A 23,902-nucleotide genomic window follows, 5' to 3' on the forward strand; every position below is an offset into this window, starting at 1 on the left:
CTAAATCGATTACATGTGATATTAACTAATTTTACCATGAAAAAAAAACATTTATTAGAACTGCTGGGCTTTGGATTGGAAATCTTAGATAGCTGGAACGACAGATTTGCCATTCATCCTGCTCTTGTCTTCTTATAGCTTAACATGGACTGTTACATCAGTTTAAGTAAAAATACCTGTTAGATATCAGTTCTGACAGCACTTGGTCACAATAGTAGAGATTAGGTATTTTCTGTATGATAAATTTGTTGAAAGTGCTGAACTATGTTTCATTCTGACAGTGTACTAATTCTGTAAATATTAGCAGTTCCAGTTTGCTGTAATGTATCCACGTATTTTGACAATCTCCTGACAAATTATCAAGTAGTGAGTGATATATTCAAATGTTTTATGTTTTTTGTGTTACACTTTCCGATTTGTTCCACACCAACGAGAATCATCTGATTTTTGGGTCTATGGAACGAGAACTGAATGTAATCTAATCTAATCTCATGTTATGGAGTTGTGATATGAAGCATTTTCTCTACGTTACCATGTTGCCGCATCTCGTACTTTGTCAAAAATTTTATAGCTAATGGTGCATTGCATCACAGCTTGGCACTTTTGTTTTAGAATTAAATGCGGCATGGCACTATGAAAAGAGTTCTCAGATATTCTCTGGATAAAAGTGTACAGAGATGAATGTAAAGAGTTGGTAAAAATTACCCTTAGACTTAGTGACTATGTCAAAAATGTAAAAATCGGATATAATTTAAGTTTACAGTCTACAAACAGACATTGATTTCTTTGATCCAGCTCACACCAATCAAACAAATTTAGTATACGTTATTGCCCATACGTCAAGTACCACCAAGAAACGGGCACTTTTCTTTTCTTTTCTAAGGTTACAAATGGGCTACAAAACAATACAAGGCTTCATACAAAGACATTAGCGTCCGCAGCTCGTGGTCTAGTGGCTATCGTTGCTACCTCTGGATCACGAGGCCCCGGGTTCGATTCCCGGCCGGGTTGGGGATTTTCTCTGCTCGGGACTGGATGTTTGTGTTGTTCTCATCATTTCGTTATCATCATCATCATCATCCGTGACAGTGGCTCGATTGGACCTAGAAAAAAAATTCTACTGTGCAAAAGTTGGGAATTTATACGGGCGCTGATGACAGCGCAGTTGAGCATACCACAGACCAAACATCATCATAGTCATAAAAGACATTAGCAACACAAAAGTGTTCAAAACGAGTAATTACAAAAGTTACGAACGCGAAGATGCCCACTTTCAAAAGTAATAAAATGTGAAAATACCTTCCACAAAAAATAACTCAGTGAGGCACGTAAATACCTTTTAGTAGCACCCGTGCTTGGCAGCGTTCTGGCACGCGCTCTACGAGAATTTCGTGATGTCTATTGGCAGTGGAATTCATTCCTGATAACGTGCTGTGCAAAGGCGGTAAGATTCCCTGGTGGTGGCAGACGGGTTGCAATTCGTCTCCCCTTTGTATCCCGACATGGTCTACACGATTCAGATCCAGAGACCGGTCGACTAGTTAATGTGGTGGGTATACTTACTTGCGTAAAATACACTCACCAAAGCAGCCGCGTTATAGCCCACAATGAGGAACTCCGCATGGCCTGAACCATACACATGTGGCCGTAGCACGTCATCCGCAAATCCTTATATATTAACAGTATCCTTCCAACTACCAGCGAAGCTGTGAACGTTATCATAACCAAATCGAACTCTTTTTTTTTTTCTTCCTTGTTACTCCTATCATTCTGCAATCCAGAGGGGTCCAAAAAATGTATCCGTTGTTTAAAAGTCCATAACTGGCAAATTAATTGACGGAATTGTCTCATCTTTGGTAGTGTAATAGTTTGTAGTTCCGGCAATCGCCACACAAGCGTTGTACTGCGTTGTTTTGTTTTGTCAGATGACAGTCGCCAGTTAGTCAGTGTTTTTTTCTTAGTTGCACCTAGTTACTCGAGTAAACATGGCTGGCGCAAGGCTTACATTCGATGAAAGGAAGTCAGTTTTGAAGTGGTATTTTAAGTACGAAAACATTAATGAGGTTCAATGGCAATGGCGAAATGAGTATCACACAGAGCCACCGACACGTTTAACGATTCGTCCTATTCGAGACAACTTTGAAGCCGAAGGCTGTGTGAAAAATGTACAGAAACAACGACCTGGACGACCCGTAACAGTAACAAGTCCAGCTAACTCCCGTCGTGTGTTACAAAAATTCAAAAATGGCTCTGAACACTATGGGACTTAACATCTGAGGTCATCAGTCCCCTAGAACTTAGAACTACTTAAACCTAAATAACCTAAGGTCATCACACACATCCATGCCCGAGACAGGATTCGAACCTGCGACCATAGCAGTCGCGCGGTTCCGGACTGAAGCGCCTAGAACCGCTAACCACAGAAGTCTGAGAGACAGTGTGCCCGTGGAACTGGAGTGAGTCGCTCAAGTGTTCGGCGAATTTTGAAGACAACAAAGTGGAAGTGCTACATCCCACGATTGCTACACGCTATAAACGAGGACGACCCAGACTGTAGAATGGAGTACTGCGAGTGGTTTACTAACATGGCGTGCAACGATGAAGAGTTTGCAGAGATGATTGTGTCGTCTGATGAGGCACAGTTCAAACTCAGTGGTACAGTAAATCTATACAGTTGCATCTACTGGGCCGCCGAAAATCCGAACGTCCATGTAGACAAAGCCGTGAATTTGCCAGGAGTAAATGTGTGGTGTGGGTTGTCTTACCGGCGCGTGATTGGGCCATTCTTCTTTGACGGCACAGTTACCGGTGAGGTGTACCTCCAGAAGCTTCAGACATCCATTTTACCTGCCATCCGAGACTTGTATGGAGACGGAAGAATTTACTTTCAACAAGATGGTGCCCCAGCCCACGACCAAAATCGTGTTAGGGCGTATCTCGACGAAAATCTACCAGGAAGATGGATAGGCCGCAGAGGTGCTGTGGAGTATGCACCACGTTCCCCAGACCTAACTCCTCTGGACTTTTACCCGTGGGGAACACTAAAGGACGTCGTTTATCGACAAAAGCCACGCACATTGGTTGAACTTCGAGAATCCATCGTACATTCATGTGCAAATATCCAACTGAACGCGTTGCAGTCAATAGTTCGTGCTGCAGTTCGGCGACATCGTTTGTGTGTGGATATTAATGGTGACCTTTTCGAACACCTATAGCGATACTTTTAAGTTACACTTTCACCAAAAATGAGACAACTCCGTCAATTGTTTGCAAGTTAAGGACTTTTAAACAGTGGATACTTTGTTTTGGACCCTTCTGTCTATCACTTTTTACCCAGACGAATGACCATGGGAATCCTGCGCTGGAGACTGAATCGAGAGTCATCTGCAAAATGCACATACTTCCATTCAATCATGCTCCCATCTCGATGTTTCTGATTACGGACATTATAATGCGATGAGCGAGACAAGTGCGCCGTGCGGTTCTGGCGCTGCAGTCCGGAACCGCGGGACTGCTACGGTCGCAGGTTCGAATCCTGCCTCGGGCATGGGTGTGTGTGATGTCCTTAGGTTAGTTAGGTTTAAGTAGTTCTAAGTTCTAGGGGACTTATGACCTAAGGTGTTGAGTCCCATAGTGCTCAGAGCCATTTGAACCATTTTTGAGATACGTGCTTCCGGACGTCTGACATACAACTGCTCTGGGTATTTAGTACACAGTCTTCTAGAAAACGGCCATTCCAGAAGTGGCTGCAAGCTCTACAGACACCGGTGGATTTCGTTGTGCAGTCAAGTAACATAGCGGTATTTATTGGGAGGTGGCCACTGTTCTTAGAGCTTCTGTTGGCCTGTGTGAACGTTTGCTGCTTCTTGGAAGGCTCGTGATAGCCTTCAAATGGCATTTTACTGAACACTAAACCATTTTAGCACACATTCAACACTGTCGCGATTACGATCTGTGCTTGACCTCCTTCAAGTGTGAGTAGTTCTACATTCTTTTCACAGTGAAAGTTCATACACAATTGGGACATTACACAGTGCTATTCGTTGCCTTTGAATCACAAGCCCGTTGTAATAAGCGAGTATTCATTTCTGCCACATAAAACTCAGTTTAGGTGTACAGAAATTTCATGGCGGTCATTCACAATAACTGCTCACGTTTTCTCTTTCCATTTTATTATTTTCCTGATAACTCTTAACTACTGAGCACTGGTGTAATATCTCGTGTACGTAGTGCAAGCGATAACTGTTTACAGCGTGTCACAGTGGTGTAGAGGAAGTCGAGACGAACACAGTAAGCAACGAGTACAACAAGCAATTCACAACACTTCTTCTGTATCAAGTCGGAAAATTACCTCAAACTGCCCTACAAAAACCACCTAACCTACAGCGCATGCGCGTCGCGCGGGATTTTCAATATTCTTTCGCTCTCTTCTCGCAAACTCTTAGTTCTCGAGAAAAGATGAATAAGAACTTTTTTTGCAAATTCTGTTCGGTGATTCGTTTTCGCTGCAGGCCGCGGCTTTGGAGTTACTGAATACAAACCTAAAAATATGACCCTGAGACGCACCCTCTCCCCCCGACTGGTCGTTGTTCATGGCACTCTCTCACACCGCCGTACAAATATTTCCCGTTTTCGATCTTTTTAGGCTTGAATGGGCTATTACGCCACCAGCTTAGTTGATAGCTACATTAACATTCCAGAATGAAATTTTCACTCTGCAGCGGGGTGTGCGCTGATATGAAACTTCCTGGCAGATTAAAACTGTTTCCCGCACCGAGACTCGAACTCGGACCTTGTTCGTGATTCGTACTTGGGTAGCTCAGTTGGTAGAGCACTTGCCCGCGAAAGGCAAAGGTCCCGAGTTCGAGTCTCGGTCGGGCACACAGTTTTAATCTGCCAGGAAGTTTCATATCAGCGCACACTCCGCTGCAGAGTGAAAATTTCATTCTGGAAACATCCCCCAGGCTGTGGCTAAGCCATGTCTCCGCAATATCCTTTCTTTCAGGAGTGCTAGTTCTGCAAGTTTCGCAGGAGAGCTTCTGTAAAGTTTGGAAGGTAGGAGACGAGATACTGGCAGAAGTGAAGCTCTGAGTACCGGACGTGAGTCGTGCTTCGGTAGCTCAGATGGTAGAGCACTTGCCCGCGAAAGGCAAAGGTCCCGAGTTCGAGTCTCTGTCGGGCACACAGTTTTAATCTGCCAGGAAGTTTTACATTAACATTATTAATTTATACTGCCCTGTGACGGTAAATGAAACGAAAACGTTTTGTAAACGTTATGTAAAAATTAATTACGTTCAGAATTTAGCCCTTACAAGCACAATAGTTTCGTAGTAGGAAGGCCAGACAGACAAAACGATCTAATTATTAATTTTATGCTGTTAATATAATAAAATTTACACAAACGCAATTTTTACTATTTGTAAGTTCACGACAAAGCCGTAGGATTAATATACCTATCAGTGAAGACCAGAAAATGTCGCACGTAAGAAATAGTTCATGTAGTCACAAAATTTTGAGCAATGGTAGGCGTACCACGAACAACAAACTAAAAACCCCGACAGGTATTGGTTGAGCGCGGGGGTGGTGGTGCGCTTTAAGGTCACTTTTTTACGTTTTTGCTGAATAACTAGGAAGCCATCGCCTCTAGGGAAAACGTATCCCAGTACAAAAATAAACTACATGAAATTTCCTGTAAAAACGACCTGTTAATTTTTTGTCTAGAACCAATCGTTTGGGCGGAGAGAGTGAGAGAATACTGTAAATTTCGGGCGACGCACATATGCTGTAGTTGAAGTGGTTTCTTTGAGCCAGTTTGGGATGTTTTCCCGACTTGATGGACCACAATTGTCCCTGTATCAAATCGTTTGCCTCGACTTCCTGTGTACCACTTTGGCACTTTTTAGCAGTTATATTTTCACCCTGTATGAAGTATAGGACGAATAAAGAAATTCAAAGGAGTGACAGTAAACAAACCATACACTTATTACTAAGATTGTATAGTTTTTCGCTTAGTTTCTGAAACTGGTAAACAAAGAAAGCATACATTGAATTCCTCAGGATGTTACGGTAGCTCTGCAGCAGTAGAATTTCCGCTGTTGTGTGTTTAATCGGTACACGTGGAGGAGTTCGCTGATGTAGATACATGATATCAATTACTGTGTTGAACATGGTATTTCTGATTTATTAACAGCAGAAGAAATGCTGAAGCTTAGTCAAAGAGCGTAAGAGGTAAGAAGGAGCAAGAGAACAATAAGGGGTGGGTGTCTTACGGCTGATGATTTTTTATGGTTCAGATGGCTCTAAGCACTACGGGAGTTAACATCTGAGGTCATCAGTCCTCTAGACTTAGAACTACTTAAACCTAACTAACCTAAGGACATCATACACACACATGCCCGAGATAGGATTGGAACCTGCGACCGTAGCAGCAGCGCGGTTCCGGACTAAAGCGCCTAGAACCGCTCGGCCACAGCGGCCGGCGATCTTTTTGTTAATGATCTGTATATGCTGAGGAAGTTTACTGTTAAAAATACTTAATTTATTGGGAAGCTTCAATCCAGCTTGAAGTGAATAATGGAAAATGTTGACAATTTTTTTATTCATTTGGCTCGTGACTTACGTTTGGATATTAGAGGACTTGCGTGAATGACGCTAAAATAAATAATCTTGTTGCCAGCGTTTCACTTTGTCGGCTCACATAATTTAGAAAAAAATGTTTCAAATGGTTCTGAGCACTATGGGACTTAACTTCTGAGGTCATCAGTGCCCTAGAACTTAGAAGTACTTAAACCTAACTAGCCTAAGGACATTACACACATCCATGCCCGAAGCAGGATTCGAACCTGCGACCGTAGCGGTCGCGTGGTTCCAGACTGTAGCGCCTAGAACCACTCGGCCACTTCGGCCGGCTCACATAATTTAGACATTGGCCGTGGTTGTTTAGAATGATGTGTAGCATAACAGTATGAAACGAAAATAGTATGCAAAAATGATTAACCATTAAGAGGACAACTTCGATTTCACTCCTACATCCACGCCTTGAGCAGCTGAATTAGACACACTCAACTAGTAGCGGCGCCACGCTGTGGACTGAACTCCACGAGACACGGAAAGCTACGGAGTGCCATTCTCACCACTCAGGGTCCACCTACATTTCCTGGACATTGGCCACCAGAACTGGGCCCATCGTGACAGCAACACACGCGATGGTGTCCCACACGCGTTTAGTAAGGACTATACTAGCACCGTCACGCCTGTGGAATGCTCCTCAAACCATTCTGGTACGATTAGATTGTTATGGCACGGTTCATTGTTTGCTGGACGCTATAGACGAACAAGCAGGTGTAAGTAATTGAACAACCGGTTCTTGCAATGTTCGTGGATGAAAGATGGTTCAAAAATGGTTCAAATGGCTCTGAGCACTATGGGACTTAACATCTGAGGTCATCAGTCCCCTAGAACTTAGAACTACTTAAACCTAACTAACCTAAGGACATCACACACATCCATGCCCGAGGCTGGATTCGAACCTGCGACCGTAGCGGTCGCGCGGTTCCAGACTGACGCGCCTAGAACCGCTCGGCCACACTGGCCGGCGGATGACAGATGGCTGAGGACGTTTTAAGGGCGCAATATGATCCCATGTACACATCCCTACACGAGAATGCCTCCAACAACTGCTTGAACGGTGCTCTGTTGGCAAGCGGGACAGCGTGCTCTAACCTATACCAAAGCTCATCGCTCTGCCATAGCCGCGCGGTCTCGGGCGCCTTGCCACGGTTCGCGCGGCTCGCCGCCTCCCCCTTCCTCCCCCACCCCCGTCGCAGGTTCGAGTCCTCCCTCGGGCATGGGTGTGTGTGATGTCCTTAGCGTAAGTTAGTTTAAGTTACATTAAGAAGTGTGTAAGCTTAGGGACCGATGACATCAGCAGTCGCATGCTGGGCTATGGACCGTGTGACGTGTGGTGTGAGCGGGCACATGTGTGGTTCATAAATGCCTTTTACACTCCATAGCGAGAAATTCGTTCTAAATGATACGGCTGTTTACCGGATGTTGCTACCTAGCAATGAAACGGTGATTGAACTCTTTCACTGTAGTCTATCTATTCCCAATTACAATTCCGTAAATCGAAGAACTCGTGGTACATCCTAGATCACGTGGTACACGAGAATCTCGTTCGCGGGGTCTCCCATGCGTCGGGCATCCACGGTTCGGCTGCTATTAAATAGGCTTATTTCACGTTTCTTCGCCATACGGCTCTCGTCTGTTACACTAGCAGCCGACGAGGTTTGACGACACCCCAGTAAAACGATATGCTGAACTATGTCATTCACTGTGATAACAAGAGTGTGTAATTAATTGCAGCGTAGTAATTCACATTTTACTGTATCTACTAAGCATTGTCCCTTGATGACGTTGAGTTTTCGTTCTTAGCACGTTTTTATTGGGTCGATTTCTTCTCTGTCTGTCTGTTCACTACAAAGTTTGCAGTTGATTTTAAGCTAACTTCCCGATGAGCTAGATACTTAAAATTTTGAACATAGCTCAGAATTGGATGACAGTGCAATGTTAACTATCTCTCTTGTCGGCTTGTTTGGTAGGGGTGGCGCTGGCGGTGAAAAAATTTGGTAATGTTTGACACTCGGCTGCCCTGCAAGACAGGTGTGTGGTAGGGTAGTACTGCGTTCCAGTCGTTATGCGAGTGTAGCAGTGAGAGAGTGGGTCGAAGGGGGAGGAGGGGGAAGAGGAGATGAATATCGCTTTCTTGTCTGTCTCTCTGTTCGGTACAAATTTTGCAATTGAATTTAAACTAACTTTTGATTGAGTTAGAGACTTAAAATTTTAAACATAGATTAAAGCTGGATGACAGAGCAATATTAATTCGCTTTCTTGTCTGATGCTTGGTGGAGGGTACTTTGTGTAAAACTGCCTTTTTGTCTTTTCCTGTTCCAGTCACGAATAGTTTGCGGGAAGAACGATTACTTGTGAGCCTCTGTATGTTGCACGGATCCCTCTAATTTTACCTTCACGCTCTTTTCACAGGATATACATAGGACGAAACAAAATATTGGTTGAGTCATCTGAAAAGAAACTGAAATAAACCTAAAACTTACCACATGTCTCCCTCGTAATATGATCAAAATGTCTGAAAGCGGTTGAAAAATTTCACACACACAGGACTAAACAGCGGTTAATGATTTTAAAATAAAATTTTTATTTTAATATACCATGTTCTTCAATTGGACTAAAGGCTATGGAGCATTTCCTCTTACAAGGGAGCCTCCCCATCGCACCCCCCTCAGATTTAGTTGTAAGTTGGCACAGGGATAGGCCTTGAAAAACTGAACACAGATCAATCGAGAAAACAGGAAGAGGTTGTGTGGAACTATGAAAAAATAACCAAAATATACAAACTGAGTAGTCCATGCGCAAGGCAACATCAAGGAGAATGTGAGTTGAGGAGCGCCGTGGTCCCGTGGTTAGAGTGAGCAGCTGTGGAACGTGAGGTCCTTGGTTCGAGTCTTCCCTCGAGTGAAAATTTTACTTTCTTTATTTTCGCAAAATTACGATCTGTCCGTCCATTCATTGACGTCTCTGTTCACTGTAATAAGTTTAGTGTCTGTGTTTTGCGACCGCACCGCAAAACCGTGCGATTAGTAGCCGAAAGGACGTGCCTCTCCAATAGGAACCGAAAACATTTGATCGCAAGGGCATAGGTCAAACGATTCCTCCACAGGAAAACACGTCTGATATATTGTATACGACACTGGTGACGGCATGTGCGTCACATGACAGGAATATGTTGTCGACCCATCTACCTTGCACACATGGCGAATGGGTAAAAAGATTCTTCTACCTTGCCCGATTTAGGTTTTCTTGAGGATGTGATAATCACTCCCAAAAAAGTGATGAAAACATAAGAGTTTGTCACATAAACTGCAACAAATGAATGCTGCAGTTTCACAGTCGCACTGTTTTCCCTGTGCTCTGTCAAAACATATGTTTTTTACGTTTTCAAATGTTTCCGTGTGTAGACCGTCAAATCCTGCATATGTCCAAGCAAATCTGAACATGTCCTGGAATTTTGGAGAGCGAAGTTGATTGTGTGTGAGTGCCTGAACTTTGATAATTGTCTGAAAAAAAAAAAAAACTTTTCACTCGAGAGAAGATTTGAACCAAGGACCTCTCGGTCCGCAACTGCCCACGCTAACCACGGGACCACGGCGCTCGTAAGCTCAGACGTTCCTTGATGTTGCTTACCTTGCACATGGACTACTCAGTTTGTATATTTTGTTTATTCTTTTCATAGTTCCACACAACTTCTTCCTGTTTTCTCGATTGATCTGTGTTCAGTTTTTCAAGGCCTATCCCTGTGCCAACTTATAACTAAATCTGAGGGGGGTGCGATGGGGAGGTTCCCTTGTTAGCTCCATGAAGATTATTAACCCCATACAGGTAGTCTTCAATTTTGTGATCGTAGATTTTTTTAAATAGCTATGAGAAAACTTGTAAGGTTTCACAGGGTAAACATACGTGCATGCATACATAATTTACGCATAAGTAGTTCACTTTCATACTAATATATATTGTATACTACCCACGTTTTCCGTTTTAAATATTACAACCATTGTCATAGCTATTAAATATTCATAATCGCACATTTTCAGGACTGTCTGTATGGGGTTAGGAATCTGTATGAGGCTAGGAGAATTTATTTCATATTTTTAGTCCAGTTTAAAAACGTGCTTTATTAAAAATTCACTTTCTTTTAAATAATTAATTTCATCTTTAAGCGTATTAGATACAGCGAGAAAGAAGGCATGTGACAGATTACAGTTAGTAATGATCGGACTCAGCACTAGTGTAATATATGAAGTACCAGGCACTGGTTTTCACCTTTTCTCTCCTTCCGTTTCCATAATAATCCGTAACAACAGTCGTTTTCGAAACGCTATACTAAGAAAACAATAGGGATCTTAAATTGGACTTTGAACGTATCCCTCCACAAAGTAGAACACCTGAGATTAAGGCACGAAGCTAGGGGTAAGAACTAATGACTAGGTTTGAAAACTTGTTAATTACTTACATTTCCTCCATACTGACACGCCTGGAAAGCAACACATTTGTACGGCTCTTCCGGGATTGGGGTACACGCGCCGGTCGTGGATCGAATCCGCCCTGCGGAATTACGACGAGGGCCGGTGTGCCGGCCAGCATGGGTATGGTTTGTAGGCTGTTTCTTGGATCCGATTACGTGAATACCGGGCTGCTACCCACGTTCCACATCAGACACACGACTCGCAACCATTTGGAAAACGTTCTCACACTTCCTCTACCACCAACATTGTGCAATCCAGATTAACATGCCGACCAAGGGAAGATAGGAATAAGACGAAGAAAAAGAAGATATTTCCTTTGCACTGTATGAGTAACTTATGTATGAACGACGATTTTAGGAATTACGTTCACTCGTAAAGCAGCCCGCATGCAGTACTCTACCACGACCCATTCGTAAGAACTGGTGGATTGTTTAGCATCTCCACCAGGTCAGATTAAAGAAAGACATCGAAGCAACACAGAAGTGAGCTGCTAGATTTGTTACCGAGAGGATCGGACAACACGCAAGTGCTATAAAGATGGCTCGGGGACTCGACTGGGTATCGATGGAGGGAAGGTGACGTTCTTTCCTAACAAGGGAACCTCCCCATCGCACCCCCCTCAGATTTAGTTATAAGTTGGCACAGTGGATAGGCCTTGAAAAACTGAACACAGAGCTCTTACAGAAAGATACAGGTGTTCATTCTTTTCGTGCGCTGTACGGGATTAGAATAATAGAGAATTGTGAAGGTGGTTCGACGAACCTTCGGCCAGGCACTTAAATGTGATTTGAAGAGTATCCATGTAGATGTAGAAAACGTCGCACAAAATGTGACTAACATGTTCAACACGGGCCGAAGAAGTTGGGTCCTGTTGCTGTTACGGATACTAGATACGTTGCTCCAGACCAATGGTAAAGTTAACTAGTGGAGTGCCCACAGCACTTTTCGTTTGTCCCGATAGCCACACTTCCAGTGAATTGCCATTAAAAAACCGGGAAAGACTGGAGCTCGATGTCAGGTTGACCGTCTTGGGAAGAGATAGTGCAGAAACTGGCGTAAAACGAACGTTACGGTCTTGCCGATATGTATTATCCCCCGTATACGTTGCATGCTGTTAAAGCCGATTATCAGAAGTGCCGTCTGACTTGCACGTTTCGTACCGAAAGTAGGGTGTTACAGTCGTCTCCACGCCAAGTTTACCATCGTAGTATGTTTAAATAGAGATAATTACTATTTCTCAATACTAATACATTGTAGGACATATGTCTGCAAAAATTTCCGCCATGGTTTGATGTTTGCAATCGCCCCCGGTGTATGTTACAGAAGTTTAGTAGCACCTTGCATAAATTTTTCAGAAAGGACTGCCGTAATGGAAATACACTACTGCCCATTAAAATTGCTACACCAAGAAGAAATGCAGATGATCAACGGTTATCCACTGGACAAATATCTTATACTAGAACTGACATGTGGTTACATTTTCACGCAATTTGGGTGCATAGATCCTGAGAAATCAGTACCCAGAACAACCACCTCTGGCCGTAAGCCACACGAGATTAGCCGAGCGGTCTTAGGCGCTGCAGTCATGGACTGTGCGGCTGGTCCCGGCGGAGGTTCGAGTCCTCCCTCGGGCATGGGTGTGTGTGTTTGTCCTTAGGATAATTTAGGTTAAGTAGTGTGTAAGCTTAGGGACTGATGACCTTAGCAGTTAAGTCCGATAAGATTTCACACACATTTGAACATTTTCTGGCCGTAATAACGACCTTGATACGCCTGGGCATTGAGTCAAACAGAGCTTGGATGGTACAGCTGCCCATGCAGCTTCAACACGACAACACAGTTCGTAACACATCTTGAAATGTAACGTCCACTGTTCAAAGTGCCGTCAATGCGAACAAGAGGTGACTGCGACGTGTAACCAATGGCACCCCATACCATCACGCCGGGTGATACACCAGTATGGCGATGACGAATACACGCTTCCAATGTGCGTTCACGGCGATGTCGCCAAACACGGATGCGACTATCATGATGCTGTAAACAGAACCTGGATTCATCCGAAAAAATGAAATTTTGCCATTCGTGCACCCAGGTTCGTCGTTTAGTACACCATCGCAGGCGCTCCTGTCTGTGATGCAGCGTCAAGGGTAACCGTAGCCATAGTCTCCGAGCTGATAGTCCATGCTGCTGCAAACGTCGTCGAACTGTTCGTGCAGATGGTTGTTGTCCCCATCTGTTGACTCAGGGATCGAGACGTGGCTGCACGATCCGTTACAGCCATGCGGTAAGATGCCTGTCATTTCGACTGCTAGTAATACGAGGCCGTTGGGATCCAGCACGGCGTTCCGTATTACCCTCCTGAACCCCCCGATTCCATATTCTGCTAACAGTCAATGGATCTCGACAACGCGAGCAGCAATGTCGCGATACGATAAACCGCAATCGTGATAGGCTACAATCCGACCTTTATCAAAGTCGGAAACGTTATGGTACGCGTTTCTCCTCCTTACACGAGGCATCACAACAACGTTTCACCAAGCAACGCCGGTCAACTGCTGTTTGTGTATGAGAAATCGGGTGGAAACTTTCCTCGTGTCAGCACGTTGTAGGTGTCGCCACCGGCGCCAACGTTGTGTGAATGCTCTAAAAAGCTAATCATTTGCATATCACAGCGTCTTCTTCCTGCCGGTTAAATTTCGCGTCTGTAGCACGTCATGTTCGTGGTGCAGCATTTTTAATGGCCTGTAGTGTAGTTTGTGAGAGGTTTGCGACTAACGCGTTCATCATCATTGATGGTAGCTGCAGTGATGAGGAGCAGCTCATTGTTGACATGCACGTGAGCATTCGCTTGACGATGAATGAGAATATGAAATTCATTGTTTAGAACAAGTGGTTCTACATATACATCTACATACATACTGCGTAAACAACTTTACGGTGCATGGCGGAGGTTACCCTGTACCTCTACTATTCATTTCTTTTCCTGCTCCACTCGCAAATAGAGTGAGCGAAAAACCACTATCTATATTACTCCGTAAGAGCCTTAATTTCTCTAATCTTATCTTCGTGGTCGTGAAATGTACGTTTGCGGCAGTACAATCGTGCTGAATTCAGCTTGAAATGCCGGTCCTCTAAATTTTCTCAATAGTGTTCTTACGAGGGAACCTCCCCATCGCACCCCCCTCAGATTTAGTTATAAGTTGGGACAGTGGATAGGCCTTGAAAAATTGAACACAGATCAATCGAGAAAACAGGAAGAAGTTGTGTGGAACTATGAAAAAAATTAGTATGTTTTAACGTGGTAATCGTTTCTCCCCATGTAGGTCGGTGTCAACAAAATATTTTCTCATTCGGAGGGGAAAGTTGGTGATTGGAATTTCCGGAGAAGATTCCTTAGCAACGAAAAACGCCTTTCTTTTGATGATGTCCAGCCCAAATCCTGTATCATTTCAGTGACACTTTCTCCCATATTTCGCGATAATACAAAACGTGCTGCCCTTCTCTGAACTTTTTCGATGTACTCCGTAAGTCCTATCAGGTAAGGATCCCACAGCACGCAGCAGTATTCTAAAAGAGGACGGACAAGCGTAGTGTAGGCCGTCTCCTTAGTAAATCTGTTACATTCCCTAAGTGGCCTGGCAATAAAACGCAGTCTTTGGTTACCCTTCCCCACGACATTTTCTATGTGTTCCTTCCAATTTAAGCTGTTCGTAACTGTAATTCCTAGGTATTTAGTTGAATTTATGGTCTTTAGATTTGACTGATTTATCGTGTAACCGAAGTTTAACGAATTCCTCCATTTAGCGCTCGTATGGATGACCTCACACTTTTCGTTATTTAGGCTCAAGAAACATTTTCTTTTATTTTGATCCTGAGAATCACCTCCGGACATCTGTTACAAATGTTTAGCAACACCTTGCATTTCGACGTTAGTAGAAGATATGCTGGTTTCGGTTGCAGGCTCTAAACTGTTTGTAATTGTTTTTTCAGTAATATCTACTCCGAAAACTATCATGTGGTGGTAGATGACACTTCTGGCACGACTAACCGCTTCCCACTGCTGTCACTTTTACGAATGGTACGTAAGAAGAACGGTTGTCGATGAACCTTCGTATGAACTCTCATTTCTCTCATTTTCTTGTTTTGATCATTTCGTGAGACATACTATATGAAAACAAGTAATATGTTGATCTACTCTCCTTAGAACATACGCCCTCTGAACTTCAACAGTACTCCTCTCTTTGGTGGACAAGGCCTCTTTTGTAACGTCTGTCACTGTAGTTTGTTGAACATCTCCGCAACTTACTCGCGCTGATTAAACGGTCCCGCGACGAAGTCGGTTCTTCTTTACCTCCTCCATTTATAAAACTTGGCAATGGTTCCACACAGATGAAAAATACTCAAGAAACGGACGAGCAAGTGTTTTATAAGTCCCTTCTGTCGTAAATGAATTACATTTACATAAGATTCTTCCAATCAATTCACAGGTTGGCATCCGCTTTTCTTACAATTTGTTTTATGGCGTCGTTCCACTTCAGATCAGTCCGGATTGTCACTCTTAGGTGTTTTACGATAGTTAATGGTTGTATTGATTGCTCATATGTCGAAGACAGTTCGGCAGTCAGTGCAGTGTCTACATCTACATGTCGGTCTATACCCCTCAAGCCACCTTACAGTATGGGCGGAGGGTACTTTGTGTACCAATGTTATTTCCCCCTTTTCCTGTTCCAGTCGCGTATGGTTCACGGGAAGAACGATTGCTGGGAAGCCTTGAATCTCTCTAATTTTTATCTTAATAGATTTTTCGCGAGATATACGTAGGAGGAAGCAATATACAGGGTGGTCCATTGATCGTGACCGGGCTAAATATCCCACGAAATAAGCGTCAAACGAAAAAACTACAAAGAACGAAACTTGTCTAGCTTGAAGGGGGAAAGCAGATGGCGCTATGGTTGGCCCGCTAGATGGCGCTGCCATAGGTCAAACAGATATCAACTGCGTTTTTTTAAATAGGAACCCCCATTTTTATTACATATTTGAGTACTACTTAAAGAAATATGAATATTTCAGTTGGACCACATTTTTGGCATTGTGATAGATGGCACTGTAATAGTCCCAAACATATGGCTCACAATTTTAGACGAACAGTTGGTAACAGGTAGGTTTTTTTTAAATTAAAATACAGATCGTAGATACGTGTCCATCCCCCCCCCCCCCCCCCCCCCCCGTCTGCCCTATGCTATGGTGTGTCCTCTTTGTGCCGACATTTTAGTGCAGTGTTTACAGTGAGTGTGCAGTGTTGTGTGTCTTTTCCGAAGAGTTGCGAACGGCCATCATACTGTCGCTGGGTGTGATTTTGTATCTCTTGCGAACACAAACAAGACTGTCGCCATGTTTTTTAATTGTCTGTCTACTATGTTACCTGTCTGCATCCAGTGTATTTTTATTTGCTTTGCCAACGCTTTGCTTTATGTTTTAACTTTCCCCAATTTTCCGCCGTTTTACAGTTTAAGTCCCAGCTTTATCCCATGCTTTTATTCTTCCTTAACTTCTCCTAACATTTTAAAAAGTCTGTAGGCTGCAGAGCAGCGTAATAAGCTGCTGCCAGCCCGCGTACTTCGGGGGGAATCGAAATACAATAAAGGAAAAAAAGTAGGTACGTTAGAACATTTTATTTCGGTTGTTCCAATGTGATACATGTAACTTTGTGAACTTATCATTTCTGAGAACGCATGCTGTTAAAGCGTGATTACCTGTAAATACCACATTAATGCAATACATGCTCAAAATGATGTCTGTCAACCTCAATGCATTTGGCAATACGTGTATCGACATTCCTCTTAACAGCGAGTCGTTCGCCGTCCATAATGTGCGCACATGCATTGACAATACCCTGACGCATGTTGTCAGGCGTTGTCGGTGGATCACGATAGAAAATATCCTTCAACTTTCCCCACAGAAAGAAATCCGGGGGACGTCAGATCCGGTGAACGTGCGGGCCATGGTACGGTGCTTCGACGACCAATCCACCTGTCATGAATTACGCTATTCAATACCGCTTCAACAGCACGCGAGCTATGTGCTGCCCATCCACCATGTTGGAAGTACATCGCCATTCTGCCATGCAGTGAAACATCTTGTAGTAACATCGGTAGAATATTACGTAGGAAATCAGCATACATTGCACCATTTAGACTGCCATCGATAAAATGGGGGCCAATTATCCTTCCTCCCATAATGCCGCACCATACATAAACCCGACAAGGTCGCTGATGTTCCACTTGTCGCAACCATCGTGGATTTTCCGTTGCCCAGTAGTGCATATTATGCCGGTTTACGTTACCGTTGTTGATTATTGACGCTTCGTAGCCGGCCGGTGTGGCCGTGCGGTTCTAAGCGCTTCAGTTTGGAACCGCGTGACCGCTACGGTCGCAGGTTCGAATCCTGCCTCGGGCATGAATGTGTGTGATGATATTAGGTTAGTTAGGTTTAAGTAGTTCTAAGTTCTAGGGGACTTGTGACCTAAGATGTTGAGTCCCATAGTGCTCAGAGCCATTTGAACCATTTTTTTGTTCAGAGCCATTTGAACCATTTTTTTGTTCAGAGCCATTTGAACCATTTTTTTGTTCAGAGCCATTTGAACCATTTTTGACGCTTCGTCGCCAAATAGAACGCGTGCAAAAAATCTGTCAACGTGCCGTAATTTCTCTTGTGCCCAGTGGCAAAAATGTACACGACGTTCAAAGCCGTCGCCATGCAATTCCCGGTGCATGGAAATATGGTACGGGTGCAATCGATGTTGCTGGCATTCTCAGCACTGACGTTTTTGAGATTCCCGATTCTCGCGCAATTTGTCTGCTACTGATGTGCGGATTAGCCGCGACAGCAGCTAAAACACCTACTTGGGCATCATCATTTGTTGCAGGTCGTGGTTGACGTTTCACATGTGGCTGAACACTTCCTGTTTCCTTAAATAACGTAACTATCCGGCGAACGGTCCGGACACTTGGATGATGTTGTCCAGGATACCGATCAGCATACATAGTACACGCCCGTTGGGCATTTTGATCACAATAGCCATACGTCAACACGATATCGACCTTTTCCGAAATTGGATTATGGTCTATTTTAACACTGGTAATGTATCACGCAGCAAATACCGTCCGCACTGGCGGAATGTTACGCGATACCACGTACTTATAAGTTTGTGACTATTACAGTGCCATCTACCACAAAGCTAAAAATGTGGTCCAACTAAAACATTCATATTTATTTACGTACTACACGAATATGTAATAAAAAAGGGGTTCATATTAAACAAAACGCAGTTGATATCCGTTTGCCCTATGGCAGCGCCATCTAGCGGCATCTGGTTTCCCCCTTCAAGCTAGAAAAGTTTCGTTTTTTGTAGTTTTGCGGTTGACATATTTGGCCCCGTCACCATCACTGGATCACCCGGTATAGGTTGACTCTTTTGGGAATGTAAGCTCTTGGAACTTTAACCGTAGACCGTAGCGTGGTGCAGATCGCCTCTCTTGCACCTTCGGCCAGTGGAGTTCGATGAGCATCTCCGTGGCTCTTCCGCGCTTACTAAATGAACCTATATCAAAACGTGTTGCTCTTCTTTGGATCTTTTTTGTTTCATCTATGAGTCCTATCTGGTACGGATCCCATACTCATGAGCAAGTGATCTAGCATCAAGGACAGAGAGCGAGAGCTTTTTATTATTCAGTAGGTTCTTAAATGCTCTTTGAATCATTGAACGGTGCGCCAGGAGGAATGGTGAGTATTCAGAGATATGACAGGAACGATCTTCGAAGCAAAACAGTCTGAACAGCCGGCCGTTGTGGCCGAGAGGTTCTAGGGGCTTCAATCCGGAACCGCGTTGCTGCTACGGTCGCATGTTTGAATCCTGCCTCGGGCATGGATGTGTGTGATGTTCTTAGGTTAGTTAGGTTTACGTAGTTCTAGGTTCCAGGGGACTGATGACCTCAGATGTTAAGTCCCATAGTAATCAGAGCCATTTGAACCATTTAAAAGGACTGAACATGGATTCTAAAATGCATACCTTAAGAGCTATAAGCACTTCTTTATCTTCGAGACTTTGAAACAAATCTTTTCTATTGCAAGCCCTGCGCTTTAACGTACATACCTTAAAAGGTATGAACAGTTGTTCAGTAGAAGAGATGCGTTCCGCAGTAGCGAACATCGACAAATCCTCATAGCTCCTAAAGTATATATTTTAGAGCCCATGTTTACCAGCCTTTTTCGCTTCGAATGATCGTTGCTCTCATATCCCAGTATATTCACCATTCCCCCTGAAACATCCTGTATGTACTGGCCGGACATATACAGGCTGAACATTAATACGACGGTGAGTCAAATGAAAACCTTAAATTTGTAATAACAAATCGAAAATTCGCGCCGTTATCCTGTAAGTTGGTAAGCGTGCTACAAACAGCGTGCAGAATGGCCTGTAGGTGGCAGCATAGTGCCGATGCACACATACCGTCGCAGTATCAGTATAAAGATGGCCGCCCCACTTGCGACTTGCACCAGAGAAGAACAGCGTTCTGTTACTCGGTTTTTGCATAGTGAAGTTGTGAAACCTATTGGAATTCATCGACAAATGAAGGTTCAGTACGGTGATGCATGTTTCTCACAGCAGCAAGTCTACTAATGGAGTAGGAAGTTCGCAAATGGTATGACTTCAGTGGAAGATGCTCCTCGTCCAGGTCAGGCAAAACGAGTTGTGACTCCACAGCAGTGTGCGATTTGCAGGGGGGGGGGGGGGGGGGGAGATGGGGGGGGATTTCCCCCCTTCTGCATCAGACCATCCCCTCCTCTGGTTTTAGTTTATGCATCCCAATGTGGGATGTTTATTTCCCAAGCACTGCAGTAAAACTTTACATATAATTTAAATTTGTGAAGCCGAACACTGAAAGTTTTTAATACAGTCTTACTATTAATACTATTAATATGTTTGCTTATTAATTTTGAAAAAGTGTTATGCAGTAGTTAAGCATTTCAATACATTTAGAACTAAATGACAAGACGACGCACGCCCCATTTCCGTAGCATGCCACAGTGTTGCAAGACGTCGCCCCAGCGTAAACGAGGCTTTAGAGCCAGGTCTGTATTGTATGGTGGATGATATGTGTTGGGTACAAAACTAAAACCTGAAATCAGATCCAAACGTCGTGGAAAATTGTGAAGAGGTGTCATCCTGCAGCAAGATAACGCTCGCCCACATTCTGCCCGACGCAATAAAGGAGTTGAGATTAGAGGTGCTGGAACATCCACTATAAAGTCCAGGCCCGGCTCCAAGCGATTTTCACATGTTTGGACCCGTAACGGAAGCACTACAGGGAAGAAGATTTGAAACTGATGAAGACGTCATTTCTGCGGTGCAAAATAGGTTACAGATGCAACCTAAAAACGTATTTTCTGATGAAATAAAAAAACTCGTAAAACGTCGGGAAAACTGCATTCAAGTCCAGGGAGGTTACGTAGAAAAATAACGCATTTTTCAGTTTTCTATCATCAGAATAAGTACAGCTTTTCACAAATGTGCCCTTACTTTTTGAATTCCCCTCGTATACTTGTATGCAGATGATTTTGTAAATAACCTTTACCTATAATGTACTTTTAAAGGTATAACAAGGGATGGCTTTTCTGATAGTGCATACGCGTGAATAGTGAGTTTCGGCTTTAACATCTATTTATAAATAACTGTTTAACCATGGGTAACGCCACGGTCCAAGCAAGTAACATATATAATTATACTAACCCCCTAAGACATCCCCCCCCCCCACCCCCCCACCCACTGGTAAAAGCACAAATCGCACACTGCTCCACAGAACATTGCAGCAGTTGTATCCATAGTGAAGGAAAACCGCCGAGTGACACTGAATGATATTGCAGCATGTTCACAGATTAGTCATGGGTCAGCAAACCACATTGTGCATGATGTGCTCCAGTTTCACAAAGTGTCTGCAATATAGGTGCCACGGCAGCTGACTCCTGAAATGAGAGAGAACGACGTGTTGATGCTTGTGAAGCACTTCTTCGCTTCTTTGAACGAGAAGGTGACGGCTTCCCTGCAAGAATCGTTACTGGGGACGAAACCTGGGTTCACTTCCACCAACCGGAAACGAAGAGAGCGAGCAGGGAATGGCGCCATTCCTCATCACAGAAACCAAAGACGTTTCGAACAGAACCATCAGCAGGGAAGGTTATGCTGACTCTTTTGGGACGAAAAAGGCCTCATTTTGGAACATTACATGCCTAGAGGGACTACTGTTACCAGTGCATCATACACAGACCTCCTAAAAAATCATCTGTGTCCTGCAATCAAATCAAAGCGACGTGAATTTCTGTCAGCATGTGTCCTTTTGCAACATGACAATGCAAGGCCTCACACTGCCCGTACAACAGTTGCAACAATAATCACAGCCCTGCATTTTGAGTGTCTTCCTCATCCACCGTACTCACCAGACCTTGCCCCAAGTGATTTCCATATGTTTGGACCACTCAAAGACGAAGTGGGAGGAAAGAAGTTCCGTTCTGATGAACACGTACGCCACGCGCTGCATGAGTGGTTGCGCTGACTACCAAAAGAATTTTTTTCTAAAAGAATTTATGCACTTTGCAAGCTCTGGAAGACTTGCATTGAGCGTGGGGAAGCTTATGTTGAAAAGTAATACAGCTTTGTACCACTTCTGCACAATAAATAATACTTAAAAAATACCGGGTGATCAAAAAGTCAGAATAAATTTGAAAACTTAATAAACCAAGGAATAATGTAGATCGAGAGGTAAAAATTGACACACATGCTTGGAATGACTTGGGGTTTTATTAGAACCAAAAAAAAAAAAGTATTGCTAAACCCGTGAAAGGTCTTTCACGCGTCGTTTGGTGGTGATCGTGTGCTCAGCCGTCACTTTCGTCATGCTTGGCCTCCCAGGTCCCCAGACCTCAGTCCGTGCGATTATTGGCTTTGGGGTTACCTGAAGTCGCAAGTGTATCGTGATCGATCGACATCTCTAGGGATCCTGAAAGACAACATCCGACGCCAGTGCCTCACCATAACTGCGGACATGCTTTCCAGTGCTGTCCACAACATTATTCCTCGACTACAGCTATTGTTGAGGAATGATGGTGGACATATTGAGCATTTCCTGTAAAGAACATCATCTTTGCTTTGTCTTACTTTGTTATGCTAATTATTGCTATTCTGATCAGATGAAGCGCCATCTGTCGGACATTTTTAGAACGTTTGTATTTTTTTGGTTCTAATAAAACCCCATGTCATTCCAAGCATGTGTGTCAATTTGTACCTCTCTCTCTACATTATTTCGTGATTTATTCAGTTTTCAAATTTATACTGACTTTTTGATCACCCTGTATTTAAAGATTTCATTTGACTCACCCTCGTAAAACAGACAAACTGCAGGGAGGGATTCCTGACTAATGGAGGGAAAAAGGGTCTATTAACATGCGCCAGAAACGCATCGTTGTCACGCTAGATGACACTGACGAATGACAATTCTCTGGACACGTGCCCTGTTTCCTTGTGTGTTGCAGGCTTTGTGATCGACACAGCGCACTGTAAGCCACAGAATGATCCGGTATTCATGTCGATAACAAGCCGAGATGGTGTTTGTATATGACCAAGCAGATGGAAACGGTCGAGACGAAGCACGGCTGTACCAAAACAGGTACCCTCACAGACACCAACCACATTACACAACATTTCGAGGCCTTTTTGGACGTTTGCGTGATACTAGGTTCTTTCTGACAGACGACCGTGCAGGAAGGTGGAGGACTGTGCGTACTCCAGATTTGGTGGACATTGAGTACAACCAGGCAAGTCTCCCGCCAACATGGTGTAAGCCAAAAAAATGGCTCTGAGCACTATGGGACTAAACTGCTGTGGTCATAAGTCCCCTAGAACTTAGAACTACGTAACCTAACTAACCTAAGGACATCACACACATCCATGCCCGAGGCAGGATTCGAACTTGCGACCGTAGCGGTCGTGCGGTTCAAGACTGTAGCGCCTTTAACCGCTCGGTCACTCCGGCCGGCTTGGCGTAAGCCAAAATACGGTTATGTGTACCCAGCATGACAACTGTTACCATCCCTATCATCTGCAATCCCACGATGGCCACTTTGAACATCTACTGTGACGTGGATGCGATGCAACTCTGTATTGTGTTCCGGGACGATTTGTTATCGTTGGACGCACACCGTCCATTTCCGGACACATGATCATACGACTCTCCTTCCTCCATTTACAGTCTGGAATCCGTCCCTGCAGTTTGTTGGATTTATTAATATTCAACCTGTATTTTTTTTAAAGTAAAACAATGTGACAAATGAGACGTGAGCTGCAGAAGGAATGTCAGGGAGCAGTAGAAGTGAGGAGAAGCAGCGAGGCCGCAGAAGAAAAGCCGGGGTCGGTGTGTGTTGTGGCTGGTTCCTTTGTGCCGGCGGTTGTCGAGGTCAAACTCCTGAGCGGCCGCTTCTTACGTACCTGGCGCTCCCGCGGGAGGCCCGCAACAAAAATAAAACGCACGCGGCTGCCAGCAAAGTGTGTGCCCCGCAAGGTTCACTTTCATCCGGCGTGAGGACGGCGCCCGCCGCGGTCCTTCACCTGCCCGCCACGCACCGCCCGCGGACGCTCACCCCGCCTTCTCTGCCCTACCAGACACGCTTCTCAACACTTCACTTTACTTTTCAGCCTAAGTTTCTCACCATCTAAATCTACATCTACCCCTATACTTCACAACCACTTTCAT

The sequence above is a fragment of the Schistocerca cancellata genome, chromosome 4 (genome assembly GCF_023864275.1).
Source record: "Schistocerca cancellata isolate TAMUIC-IGC-003103 chromosome 4, iqSchCanc2.1, whole genome shotgun sequence".
NCBI classification, from domain to species: domain Eukaryota; kingdom Metazoa; phylum Arthropoda; class Insecta; order Orthoptera; family Acrididae; genus Schistocerca; species Schistocerca cancellata.